This window comes from Malania oleifera, chromosome 2 (assembly GCF_029873635.1).
Source record: "Malania oleifera isolate guangnan ecotype guangnan chromosome 2, ASM2987363v1, whole genome shotgun sequence".
NCBI classification, from domain to species: Eukaryota; Viridiplantae; Streptophyta; class Magnoliopsida; order Santalales; family Ximeniaceae; genus Malania; species Malania oleifera.
In genome coordinates this window covers 33,899,203-33,914,206 of record NC_080418.1, presented here as the reverse complement: position 1 = coordinate 33,914,206, position 15,004 = coordinate 33,899,203, and positions in this window count along the sequence as shown.

The window sequence follows — 15,004 nt, the reverse complement described above, 5'->3', positions numbered from 1 at the left end:
CCCTTTTCTTTTCTCTAAGGTTTCACCCTCGAGACTTCAGCAGTATACCCCTTCTATCACTATGATACCTCTCAATTCTTTGCTCTTTGATTTCTCTCTTTCTCGGTGTATGTTCTACCCTCTACGAAGGCCCCCATATCTATAGGGTTGGGGCCTAAGTCAGAAGCTTCCTTTTCCAACCCTTTCCTTTCCCTGCGCATGCTTTCCTTCATATAGCAAAAAATCCCATCCTTATTTTGATTTAACGATTCTATATCTTTATGGGTCCTTGGTCGTAGATTGGGATGGGATACATGTCAATCTTGAGATTTTCTCCAATTAATTACAGAATCACTCAAATTTTTCTTCCTTTGCTGCTTGATTTCTTTTTGATTTTGGATGCTGATAACCGCGAAGAGGCTTGGGATATTCTCTGCCCCCCTATATTTTATGTATTTCTACATTTCCCTATTATGTATTTCCCTATATTCCTACTTTTCCCTATATTTTCCTTTATTCCTGATGTATTTCCCTGTATTCTATATTTCATGTATTTGTAAAAAATTGAAATGAATAAAAATGTTATTTAAAGAGGCCCGGTTAAAATTGGGTGTGAAAAAAAATGTTTTTAAAGGAATTTCAAAACATTCACCAAAAATGTTTTCTAAACTTAATTTTTAAAAATATTTTTTTAATACTGAAAGTGACTTGATTCCTCCATTAGAGGATATGTAGGCAATCTACATTGGTAGATTAAGCCACAGCCAAAAAAAAAAAACTCTTTTTTTTACTTTATATATGTCATTTTTCTTTTGACATGTTGGAGTTAACAGTACCCAAAAACTCCTCCCAGATTGAAAATTATGTGCTTAGAAGCTACCTTGGAAAATTTAATTGATTTAAGTACTCAGGTGTCCAAGTCGGGCATACGAGGTAGCCACCAAGTGGAGTCAATTCCGACTTATCAAACTTAACTATTTAAAATTGTATCATTTTTTTGTTTAACTATGTCTAATCATTTTGCTGTCAAATCATTTTTACTTATAGTTTTACATATATATTCAAAAATTATATATTAATTTTTTGTATAATTATTACTTTGTAAGGTCTGCGGATGGTCACAAGAAGATGAGCACGATGTCAAGCACTACAGTTGGATGCAACTTTTTTCTATATATTTTGTTATCTGAATAGATCATGTATATATATGATGTTTCAGACCAATTTTTATATGAATTTTGAACAATTTATGAATTTTTGAGTCATTCTGGTTCAATATTATGTGTGCAGAAATATAATTACAAGTTTTTACAAGAATTAAAAGATGATTTCAATTTAGTGACGGTTCTACAATGGTCACTAATAGTACCACTAGTGAGTATTAGTGACGATTTGAAAATCGCCACTAAAAGAGGTACTATTAGTGATGGTTTGAAAATTGTCACTAAAAGTTAGACTATTAGTGACGGATTCACAAAACGTCACTAATAGTACCACTTTTAGTAACGGTTTTCTAACCGTTACTATTGTTGGACTTTTAGTAACGATTTTCAACCGAGAAAATGTGCAAATTATAGTGACGGTTTTAGGTTTTTAGTGACAGAATGAAACCGACAATAATACTTCATTATTAGTGACGGTTTTAAAAACCGTCACTAATAATTAGTTGTCACTACCGTTTTAGTGACCAATTTGAAACCATCAGTAAACCGTCACTACTAAGTATTAGTGATGGTTTTCTATTATTAGAAATCATCACTAATAACCTTCTTTTTTTTAGTGTTGGTTGTTCAAACTAATTAATTTGCATGCATGTATGTGCTTGCATAATTGGTTTAGTTTAGATATGTCCACAATTATTTATGTATGTGATTGTAGTATTACTTGCACTTATCATTTGTAATTAAATTATATACTTATGTAACTAATATTACACTTCGAAAATCTACATGCATAACTTAATAATTATAGACAATGCGATTATATGTAATTACAGAATTATGTATATGTATGTAATTTTTTTTTTGTTTTATTGTGATTTTCAAACTAATTAATATGCATGCATACACATACTTTACATAATTAGTTCAATTTAGATATCTATAATTTTATAGGTATGTAATTATATTAATTGTTGACAACACCTATTATTTGAAATTAAACTACATAATTATATAAGTAATACCATTATTAGGAAAATCTATGTACATAATTTTATAATTATAATATATTCATATTTACGAAATTATAAATGTATGCAATTGGTTTGATTTATATGAATGCAACATGCATTTACGAAATTACATAATTGTTTCAGTTTAAATATATTCATAATTATGTAGTTATATAATTATAGTATTGAGTATACTTAGCTATTATTTGAAATTAAATTACATAATTATGTAATTAACACTAAGTCTAGGAATCTATAGGCCTAATTTTGTAATTTTGTGCAATTCAATTCGAATATGTACGTAATTACATAATTATATATGTACACAATTGGTTTGGTTCGATTATCTAAACCACCTCATATGCATGCATGTAGATAACTAAATAATTGGTTTGATTAAAATATGTCCGTAATTGTGTATATAGTTGTAGTTATAATACTAACAATACATATAAGTCGAAACTAAACTACACACATAATTACATAATCATTGTTATTATTTCAAAGTCTATATATATAATTTTGTAATTATGGACAACTCGGTTTGAATATATACGTAATGAACTGCACAATTACATATGTACATAATTGGTTTGGTTCAGTTTTTCAAACTAATTAATATACTTGCATGTACATAATAACGTAATTGGTTCGATTTAGATATATCTATGATTATGTAAATATGTAATTATAGTATTAGGTACACCTATCATTTAAAATTAAACATAATTACATAGTTAATACTCATGAGGTGAAACTTTCCCTCACACTTAATAACTGGCCACCAAGCCCCTTCCACAACCGATGTGGGATAACCCTAACAATCTCCCCCTCACACATTGGGCTCCAAACTCCTCACAAATCGGGCTCCAAATTGGTAGCACCATAGGCTCAGCATCCCAGGGAGAAACCATGGGCTCTAATACCAGTGTTAGGTGGTCTTGAGCCTTGTTCACTCCAAAAGCTAGCTCATGAGATAAGGCTTTCCCTCACACTTAATAACTGACCGCCAAGCCCCTTCCACAACCGATGAGAGACAACCCCAATACTATATTTCGCAAATCTATGCATAATTTTGTAATTATGGAGACCTCGATTCAAATATATACATAATTATGCATTATGAGTGTACATAATTGTTTAGGTTTAGTTATGTAAATCAATTAATATGCATGGATGCAGTACAAGATTACATAGTTGATTGGTTAAGGTATGTCGGTAAGTATATATAGATATATAATTTTAGTATTGGCTAGCTACAACTATTACTCGAAATTAAATTATATAATTAATCACCTAATAATACTATTATCGACCCCAGATTCTAGTCCAGGGGTGTGTTGACGAATGGGAGTATTGCATGGCAATCCCCCAATCAAATAAATCAAGAGGGGTAGATAAGACTCTAAGAAGATGCAAAAGATCAAGAAAAGCAGAGTCACCACCTTTATTGTTTTTTTAAAAAAAAAAAGAAATAAAAAATCCTAAAAGGTCTACGATACAAAGAATAAGGGTCCGAGAGTACATTTATGCACAGAAAAGGTAATGCACCAACCATTCTAAGGGCCCAACTAAGTCACCTAAGAGTTTCGTAACATAATTCATCTGAGGTGTACTTAAATGAATCCTAATTTGGATAAACAAAATATTTAAGTTTTCATGTCTTTAAGCTTGGTCTTCATACAAGCTTCAAGTCAATAGTCATCTATCATTGTCTTGTATGCTTCATGGCTTTCCATTTTACATCTTTCATTATACTTTAAGATCTTAATACATGTATACGCACTTAATGGCACAATTAGATGTCTTGGTTTGTCATTATCAAAACGGGATTAAGCCTTATTAGTGTTGTGCCGGGCACCCCACTTGTGCCAAACACCAATACTATAACTATTGCTATTGAATATAAAAGAAATTAAAGTAATGCAGAAACTAATAATAAAGCAATAAAAAGAACAAGACGAAATTTACGAGGTTCGGTATAGAATTACCTACGTCCTTGGGCGCCGATGATCAATCCACTACTTCTTGACAAAGTACAACTTTGAGGTGTATTTTACAAATGAAGAGTTGAGCTCTTTATATAGCTTCAACCTCAAGTCTAAAAAACACTTCTCTCCAATGTGGGACTAATAATATAAAAAATTCAAAACCACCTTTTATACTATGGTGGAAGTATTCTACCAATGTGGGACAAAAAAATAACAAATCTCCACCTTGACGATAAATTAAACAAAATTTTCAGTCACCAACATTTTCTGGAGTTCCACATCATCGGCGCCTTCCAAAAATACTCAGATTTGTAGGATATTGATCAAGTCCAAACAATGTTTGAACTTGATTTTTGTCACAATCTTGGTCAACATATCTGCGGGATTTTCAGTTGTAGCAATCTTCTGAAGAAGTATCTTACCTCCATCAATAATATCCCGCATAAAATGAAACCGAACGTCGATATGCTTCGTTCGTGCATGGTAGACTTGGTTCTTTGCCAAATGAATAGCACTTTGACTATCACAGAACACAACAATGTGCTTCTGTACGACTCCCAAATTTTCAAGTAAACCCTGCAACCAAATAGCTTCCTTAATAGCCTCTGAAGCTGCCATGTACTCTGCTTCTGTTGTAGACAAGGCAATGGTAGACTGTAAGGTAGACCTCCAACTCACTGGACCATTAGCAAATGTAAAAATATATCCAGTCGTTGATCGATGTTTATCCAAATCACCTGCAAAATCCGAATCCACATATCCAACAACACGTTGTTCAATAGTATTATTTTTCTCAAATACTATACCAATATCAATCGTATTCATAATATATCTTAAAATCCATTTCACAGCTTGCCAATATCCTTTACCCGGATCATGCATATACCTACTCACCATACTAACAGCTTGTGAAATATCAGGTCTAGTACAAACCATTGCATACATCAGACTACCAACAGCACTTGCATAAGGAACCTGTGACATATACTTACGTTCCTCATCTGATTTAGGAGATAAAGCAGCACTAAGTTTGAAATGAGGAGCAAGAGGAGTGCTTACTGGTTTTGACTGCTCAGATATGCCAAAACTCTGTACTACCTTCTTCAAATACTGTTTCTAAGACAAACTAACTCTTCCTCTCATTCTGTCTCTGCGAATCTCCATGCCAAGTATCTTCTTTGCTTCACCAAGATCTTTCATCTCAAACTCTTGATTTAATTGACTTTTCAATTTGTTGATTTCTTCCCTATTCTTTGAAGCTGTCAACATATCATCAACAAACAAGAGTAAATATATAAAAGATCCGTTTTGTAGTCTGCGAAAATAAACACAATGATCATGTTTATTTCTTATATACTTCTGACCCATCATAAACTGATGAAATCGTTTGTACCACTGTCTTGGAGACTATTTTAACCCATACAACGATTTACCCAGTTTATATACCCAATTTTCTTTTCCAGCAACCTAAAATCCATCTGGCTGAGTCATATAGATTTCCTCTTCCAAATCACCATGTAAAAATGCAGTTTTTACATCGAGTTGAACTAGTTCAAGATCAAATTATGCTACCAAAGCTAACAAAATTCGAATGGAAGAATGTTTAACAAGTGGAGAAAATACCTCATTATAATCAATGCCTTCCTTCTGTGTGTAGCCCTTAGCTACCAATCTAGCTTTGAAGCGAACATTATTCGCATCTGGAAATCCTTCTTTCTTTACATAAACCCATTTACAACCAATTGCTTTCTTACCCTTAGGCAGCTGGGTTAGCTCCCAAGTCTGATTCTGATGAAGAGACTGCATTTCTTCATCCATTGCTTTTTTCCACTTGTCTGATTTAGAGTTCCTCATTGCTTCTTTGAAAGTGTAAGGAACATTATCATCCACAACTGGAAGTGCATAGGCCACCATATCAGTATACCGAGCAGGTTTTCGAATTTCTCGTCTTGGCCTTTGAGAAACAATTGATTCTTGTTGCTGTGAAGATTTTCGAATTGAAATCTCCTCTTCTTGTACACTATTCCCCACCGTAACTGGAGAGTTACCTTGTGTAGTCTCATTTCTTATTGGGTTTCCCAAAATTGTCTCAACCTCCACCTGTTGTTGAGTACCAATGGTCTTCTCTTCAACTCGTGACTCCTTGCGTATTGTTTTCTTCATCATTGCAAGTTCATCAAAAGTTACATCTCTACTTAAAATCAATTTTTTCATCTCTAGACACCAAAGGCGGTATCCTTTGACTCCTGCACTTATCCCCAAGAATATTGCTTTCTTGGCTCTTAGGTCCAACTTAGATTTTCTTTAACATGATAATAAGCCATAGTACCAAATACATGTAAAGAATCATAATCACTAGCAGGCTTTCCAGACATACCTCATAGAGTGTTTTTCCCCCTATTGCAGATGATGGTAGACGATTGATGAGATGACATGCATATTTAACAGCTTCAGTTCAAAACCTTTTGTCTAACCCAGCATTAGACAACATACATCGAACTTTCTCCAGCAAAGTTCGATTCATACACTCTACCACCCCATTATGCTGTGGTGTATTTCGAACTGTGAAGTGTCGAGCAATACCTTCATTCTGACATATCTTCATAAACGAGTCACTTGTGTATTCACCACCATTATCTGATCTGAGCCGTTTAATCTTTTTGCCAGTTTGAGTTTCAACTAATTTTTTCCACTTAAGGAAAATATCACACACTTCATTTTTATGCTTCATAGAATACACCCAAACTCTTCTAGAAAAATCATCAACAAAAGTGACAAAATAATGCATACCACCCAACGAAGCCGTTTTTGTGGGCCCCCATACATATGTATGGATGTAGTCTAAAATACCTTCAGTTTGGTGGATTGCTGTGCCAAATTTCACTCTAGTTTGTTTTCCCAAAATGCAATGCTCACAAAATTCAAGTTTGCACACCTTTGCACCTTTTAAAAAACCTCGTTTAGCTAATTGTTGCAAAGATTTTTCTCCTGCATGTGCTAATCGCATATGCCATAACTTGGTTGTATCTGAACCTGTATCTTTCTCAGAAACAACAGCTGCTGAGCCAATAATTGTACTAACTTGTAAATAATACAAGTTATTTTTCCTTATTCCTTTCATCACCACCAGCGCACCTGATTTAATCTTTAAGGTTCCATCTTTCAAAGTGATAGTGAACCCTTTAGATTCTAAGGCACCCAATGAAATTAGATTCTTCTTTAGGCTTGGAACATACCTAACATCAGTCAAGGTATTAATAGTTCCATCTTGACATTTCAACTGTATTGATCCTATTCCAGTTGTTTTACAAGTATTATCATTTCCCATAAAAACAACCCTACCATCTAATTCTTTAAAATTAGAAAACCATTCCCTATTGGGACACATGTGATAGGAACAACCAGAATCCAAAATCCACTCACCAATATAATGTGACGAAGATGTTCCAACAAGAGAAAAATCTGAGTCACCTCCATCTTCATTGGCTATTGGCATTAGAATGTGCTTTGCCCTTATTCTTCTGCTGTAATTTAGGGCAATCTTTCTTCCAATGCCCTCTCTCACGACAAAAGGCGCATTCTTCTTTAGCAGGTCTCCTACGAGATTTACTCCTCCCATGAGATTTACTCTTCCTTCTAGGCATATGACTCTGAGAACGTCCCCTTATTGTTAGTGTTTCTGTTGTTTCCTTATGGACCCTCTGAACCTTCTTTCTGCATTCAGTACTAATCAATGCAGTACAAACAGCATCATAAGTAACTTTATCTTTCCCATACAATAAAGTGGTGGTCAAATGTTCATTCTCATCAGGGAGAGAATTCAGTAACAATATGGCTTTATCCTCATCTTTCACCTTTTCATCCAAATTTAACAAATCGGCCAAAATTTTATTGAAAGCATTTATGTGGTCATTAATCGAAATACCTGGTTGATATTGGAAGCGAAACAATTTCTTTTTCAAATAGAGCCAATTTTCCAGACTCTTGGTCATAAATGTATCTTCCAATGTCTTCCACAATTTCTTTGCAGATGTCTCCCTCATAACACAATATTTCTTATTTTTGGCAAGACACAGACGAATCGTACAACATGCCTGACGATTGATCTTTTCCCAATCTCTATCACCCATATCTACCGGTTTATCATCCAAAGTAATATCTAGTTCTTGTTGATACAAGATTTCCATCACCTCATATTGCCACATACCAAAATTATTGGTACCATCAAATTTCTCCACCTCAAACCGAGCATTAGCTATCGTTTTCAATGATGATGTTGAAGCTGAAGGGGTTGGAGTTTGTGTGGACAGAGTTTCTTCTGCTACTGCACTAGTTTCTGACATCTTCTATATATTCAATAGCAACCAACAAAGCAAAAGGCCTAGGATGAATAGTACGTACCAACTGTGTCTACTCTATTTTATCCTATAAAATTCCACTTTGACCAGGCCGACCTCTAGGGAGCGACTGAGCCGCAATGGTCTCTAAGCACTCGCTTAGACAAGGTCTTTCTTAGGCATCAAACATGGAATCAAGGATCCTAACAGAGGAACACCTCCGTATCAACACTATTCAACCTAACTCTAATACCAATTGTTGTGCCGGGCACCCCACTTGTGCCAAACACCAATACTATAACTATTGCTATTGAATATAAAAGAAATTAAAGCAATGCAGAAACTAATAATAAAGCAATAAAAAGAACAAGACAAGAAATTTACGAGGTTCGATATAGAATTACCTACGTCCTCGGACGCCAATGATCAATCTACTACTTCTTGACAAAGTTCAACTTTGAGGTGTATTTTACAAATGAAGAGTTGAGCTCTTTATATAGCTTCAACCTCAAGTCTAAAAAATACTTCTCTCCAATGTGGGACAAATAATATAAAAAATTCAAAACCACCTTTTATACTATGGTGGAAGTATTCTACCAATGTGGGACAAAAAAACAACAATTAGGCCAACAGTTTGTCATCTTAGGGGGGTTCTGTGTAGAATCGATAGGGAATGTCTACCATTTGGTATCCAGGGACGGACTGTGATATCTGGGATATATCAAAGATCCCTCATGATGATGCAATGGGGTGTTTCGGTAGGCAACAGAGTAGCCCATCAGTTGTTAGATTTGTTGAAGACTATGCAGGGTGCTTTGGTGATAGAAGGCTTACACCAGCTTTTGTGTTTACTATTGTGGGAAGGCCTTGTAGGAAGCCTAGGGCGCAATCTCAGGGTGTAATATCTACAACTAAATCAGGGTTGATGGTAGAAGTCGAAGCTACCATCGGCAAGTTCAAGCGGCATTGCTTGGACTTGGCGTTTGTCTACAGTTTCTAGATAGAAGGCAATCCCAACCTAATGTCTTAAGTTCAAGATGGAGCAGCGGGTTCATGTTTTCGATTTCTCCTAAGGCGTGTATATTCACCAAGATGGAGATTGTTATGAATTGTGACCCACATACTGAGTGGATAGCATACACAAATGGAAAGCATGAATAAAATCAAGTTGCAGCAAGGCAAACCGTCGACAGTTTGGGGCAATGTTTGAATGGATTTCTATTCTGTCTAAAACCGTCAACGGTTTGGCTCAGGACACCCAACACAGATTTCAAATTTTGTGGAGGTAAAACCTCCGGGAACTCTATATATATGTCATATTTGATATATTTAGAGTGTTGGTTGATAGTTGTTGAGAGAATTGTTGAGAGGATTGTATTGTTCTTTTAATTTACACAAGAAGATAGTGAATCCTTATCGTTTGCTCCCGTGGATGTAGGCATTACCGAACCATGTAATTCCTTGTGTCTTTGTGATTGTTATTTCTTCCTTGAATTTGTTGTGGTTGTGGATTGTTTTATATTTTCATCATTAGAGTGATGCATTGTGTGTTTGATTCTTTACTTACAAATATATATTCCATTGTGCGTATTTGGGGGTTTTACACAACGAAAAAAAATTCACAGTTTCAAATTTCAATCAAACATTTTAAATTCCAATTTTCAAAAAGGTTATACCATTCAAGATTCTTTTAAAAAAATTTCATGAATCATTTTTTCTCAAAAATATTCACAATTATGCTCATGTTTTCAAATAAATTTTTCATATTCAAAAGCTCCTGACCCCCCCCAAGTAATTATCAAAAGGTTTTTGGTGGGAAGAAAATGTCTCACATATATAAAACCATTCACAAAGATATTTCAATACGCTCAGTTTTCTCAATCACAAGATTTTTAATTAATCTCAATAACAAATTCAATTTCCATAAGCTCAACAAACTATTCAATATGCTTAACTCATTATGCTCATCATATTCATAAAAATATATTCAATATTCCATAAGTTTAATTTCCATTGCAAGACATATTCAATTTTTTTCCAAATGAATATAAAAAAGAATTTATTTAAGCTCATCTTTCCCCACACAACTCATTAAGCTTAAATTTTCAAAATTATCAATAAGATATTTATACTTTAAAAATGATCATCAATTTACAAAATCAAAATGCAATCTTCAATCTAACCATGAGATTCCCAACTCAAATCACAATAATTATATAAGCATACTCCCCCTAAAACAATGCATACAACTCAAAAATTCAATTATGGGATTTTCACAATGAGCATTTCAACATAAGAGAATTTCAAACAACGTGCTCATCAAAAAAATATTCATTTTTCCTCAAAAAACGAAACAAATTCAATATGTCACAAAATTTTCATTAAATTTCAAAAATTAGCAAAAGATTTTTACAAAATGTTATATAAACTACTATGTCAATCATTTTAAGGGAAAAGTAAAAGTAAAGCTCAAAAACATTTTTAATCCCTTATTTTTAATGAAACCTTGGGCAAAAGTAATTTGTTTTGAAAATGATTAAAAATTTGAAAAATTCCAAGTTTCATTGTTCAAGGAAAGCTATTCTCAACTTCCAAATTTAAGGATATTATCATAAGAAATTAACCTTGACCCTTTTGGTACCCATATATTTTTAATAAATGATTTTCTTTTGTATGGGTAATTTTTGAATTTATCAAAAATAAAATTTTGATTTATTAATACTCTTTCAAAATTCTCCTTTACTAGATCAATCTTTGAAAGAACATGGTTGAGATTTTCAATTTTTTTTTTTTCAAAAATCATTTTCCAATCTCAACTCATTTGTAGGAGATATGGACACAATCTTAACTTTCAAATTTTTGTTCTCTTTTTTCAAGAGCACATTTTCATTTGCAAACAAAAAAATTAATTTCTTCTGAGCTCTTTGTATTTAAAACCAATACTTTAAAGATCATCATGCATTTCAACTAAAGTATTGTATAACTTGTTATAGGAGGGTTGCTCGGTTTGAAAATAATTTACCTCCTTATTCTTCTTTGCCTCTTCTTTATCTTCAATGACTATGAGGCAATGAGTTAACAATTCATCTTCATCCTTGTCCTTTGTCTCCATTTCAAACCAATTATATTGATGACATACAAGTTAGCATTTTCATTATATAATAATTCAACAATAATACAAATTTGCTTATCCATACCACACGTAGATATTTATAAAATTCATTATGATCTAACGCTCCCACCTATTTATAGATTTAGGCATGGTCTCTCCATTTTCCACCAAAGTTGAAAGAGTATACCCATCTTGAACAATTTTCCATATTTCAAAATCAATAGTTTGACGGAATATACTCATCGGTGGATTAGAAGAGATAGGGGAGGAAGAGAGAAAGGATTAAGATAGGGAAGTAAAGGTAATAAGAGATACAAATTGAGGGATAAAGTGACCCAAAAAATAAAAAGCAATAATTGTTTGTTACATTGCGTGAATTAGGTTGAATATTGTGTTGAAAATCCATTACAACTGCAATTAACAACATATTTGTACCCTCCTAAGTTAAACTTAGAGTTGCAATTTATTCCAAATTACGCCTAGAAAAGAGTTTTGGTTACAAGTCATAAATTCAAAGCATTTAAAGGTCAAGCTAATAATTGGAATCATTAATTTATATGCATTAATGGTCCAATTATTCTAGTTGACTCTCATGCTCGATCATTACTTGTCTTGTCGCTGATAACAAGACGACCTTCACTTGATGACTAGACGCCCTCTATCGCTTGGGTTGGCAATCAATTGTATGGGCGATCTTTCTTGCAATTCCTTGTATGGTTTGACGATAAATGGTTTGCTTTGCATAGACGACTCTCATATGTCCAAGTGACACTCATCATATGCATCACATAAGTAACCTATCATTATAGTTCTTATGATGATGTTGAGACAAGTAATTCACCTTATTTTTCATGTGTTTAGGCAAGCAATTGTATCATATCCCATGAAGTGCACAAAGATGGCACTAACAACAACCAAAGAGATAAAAGAAATTTTGACTTGCTGTCAAATCAAGCTCTCTCTTTGAACTGTACTCTTTGGATCTTTCTTTTTTTTTAAAGAAGGGCGGCACCTCCATTTATTTATTGATAACCCCTCACTTTTGGCAGAGGAATACTGTGGTTACAAGACAATCAATGGGAGATAACAAAAGTCAACACGTTAAAAACCTCCCAAAGAACAACACCAACATCCATCCAAAAAGCGGGTTACAAGTCCAAACAACAACAAAACAAAACATGACCTACAAAACAAACCTCACGCAACAAAACAAAACAAAAGATAAACAACATAAAGCATAAGTTAAAATCAAAAGGAAATCAGCTAAACATACCTCATATAAGTCGTACCCATATTCTCCAATTTATACAAACCATTGCTAACTCTAAAGAGTTTACTACTATTTGTAAACAAACTATTCATCCTCATAGCACCTTGTCGAGCCAAGGCATCTGCCACTTTGTTCCCTTCTCTATACCAATGATTTTTTGAAAAATCTACTCTCTCTAATAAACCAATAAGCTGCTCCCAAAAATCCCACAAATACCACAAGGAGCACTTCCTGGTTCTTATCCAATTAACTACAATATTCGAATCACATTCAATATCGATACAGGTATGGCCCAAATGTTTGCAAATCTTTATTCCCTCCAACACAACTCTCAATTCAGTTTCATTATTTGAACAAGAACCAAAATATTTTGAAAAATCAATCACAAAAGAACTTGTATGGTCTCTAAGGATGCCACCAGCACCCGTCGGCCCTGGGTTCCCCAGGCTGCTTCCATCCAAATTTAGTTTCAACCTCCCTTGCCTCGGTTTTAACCATCTCACACTTTGCATAGTTTTAATTCTTTTATTCACAATTTGCACTTTCAGATTCTGTAATACCCGAAAATCAACATCCTTTAACTGAACCATTTCTATCATGTTCCTACTCAAAACTCTCACCCGATACTTAATGGAGAGCCGCACATCAGTACTACTCTCTAATTTTCCTCCCATTCTAACCACACATCTCATTTTCCACAGTCTCCAAACTACTAAACAAAGAATTGAACCCATCAATGAACTCAGTTGAGAGAACCTGGAAGCAAAGCAATCGTAAGGTAAACTCCCACTCAAAATTTTTTAAAAAAATTAATACACAGCTACTAAAATAAATTACAAATTATTTGTTCATGGTAAAAGTTAAATAACAAAAGCGCATAAAATTAAGAGACTCACTCACTCATTTGAGCTTTTAAAATAGTCATATAATTATAGATTTGTGCATATATAAAATACCCACAATTTAATATTATAAAGAATATCATGCATTGATTTGCATGGAAGATATATAGAATCTGTTGTGATAGCGTAGTGCTGATTGACATGATGATGCCATGCACACACACAATGCATGGTGTGGACAAAAAGGGCGGTTTTATTGGAGGCGCGCAGTAGGTTGGGTAAGCGGCTGGGCGGGCGGAGGTCATGTGGGCCCCACTTTGGCCGACATTCTGAGAGAATCATAATCTCAGTCGCACCCTCGCCCTCGCCCTCGCCCTCGCCCTCGCCTCCCCTCAATCATGTTTACGTTTCTTTTCGTGGAGAATGAAAATGGCATCTATCTACCAAGTCCTCTGAAATGTTTTAAATAGAATCACTCGAGACTGTTTCTCAAAATTTCAAGCACCTTTCCACTTTAAGTTTATCAAAAATAATATAAATATCTTCGAAATTTTTAAAAATATCACACGGGCCTTTGCTAAAAAAATATATATATTTTCTCAAAAAAGTATCTTTTTTTATAAAATATAACGAAAGATTTGTATCTTTTTGACAAATTTTATGAGAGATTCTTAAAATTTTTAAAATCTCACGAGAAGTCATTGTCTTTTTATCAAATTTCAAGAAAAGTTAATGTCCTTTGCCCTTTTAATAAAATGCTCTTACCATTCACATACAACTTATATGCGTATGAGTGCAGAATTTTTAGGGCATTATATTTATCTATATGGCAAGCGTGCCCACACATCCTATATGTTATTTGTTTATTTTCTCGTTCATTTATGAACTTGTTCAACTATACGTTTAATATATAAGAACTAAATATAATCGGAGGAACATGATCAAGTTTGTCATTTGATTTTGTTAATTTTTCTATTTAGATTTTTATTTTATTTTTTCTATCTCATTTCATTTTACAAATCAATTTGATAGACAAGAAAAAAAACGTGTGACAAAATATGAAAGAATAGTACTCCGTAATATAAAAGTAAAGAGCGTATGATAGAATACAAATACAATATGATGTATAAAAGAAAAAAGATTTTAATTTTAGGCAAAAGATACTCACCTCCTCTGAGATTTGACAAAAAGATATGGACCTCCTTTAAGATTTCAAAATTTTCATTAACCTATTCTGAGGTTTCAAAAAGTAACAGGTTTTTCCTGAAATTTACCAAAAAAGTACAAACATTTCCTCAAA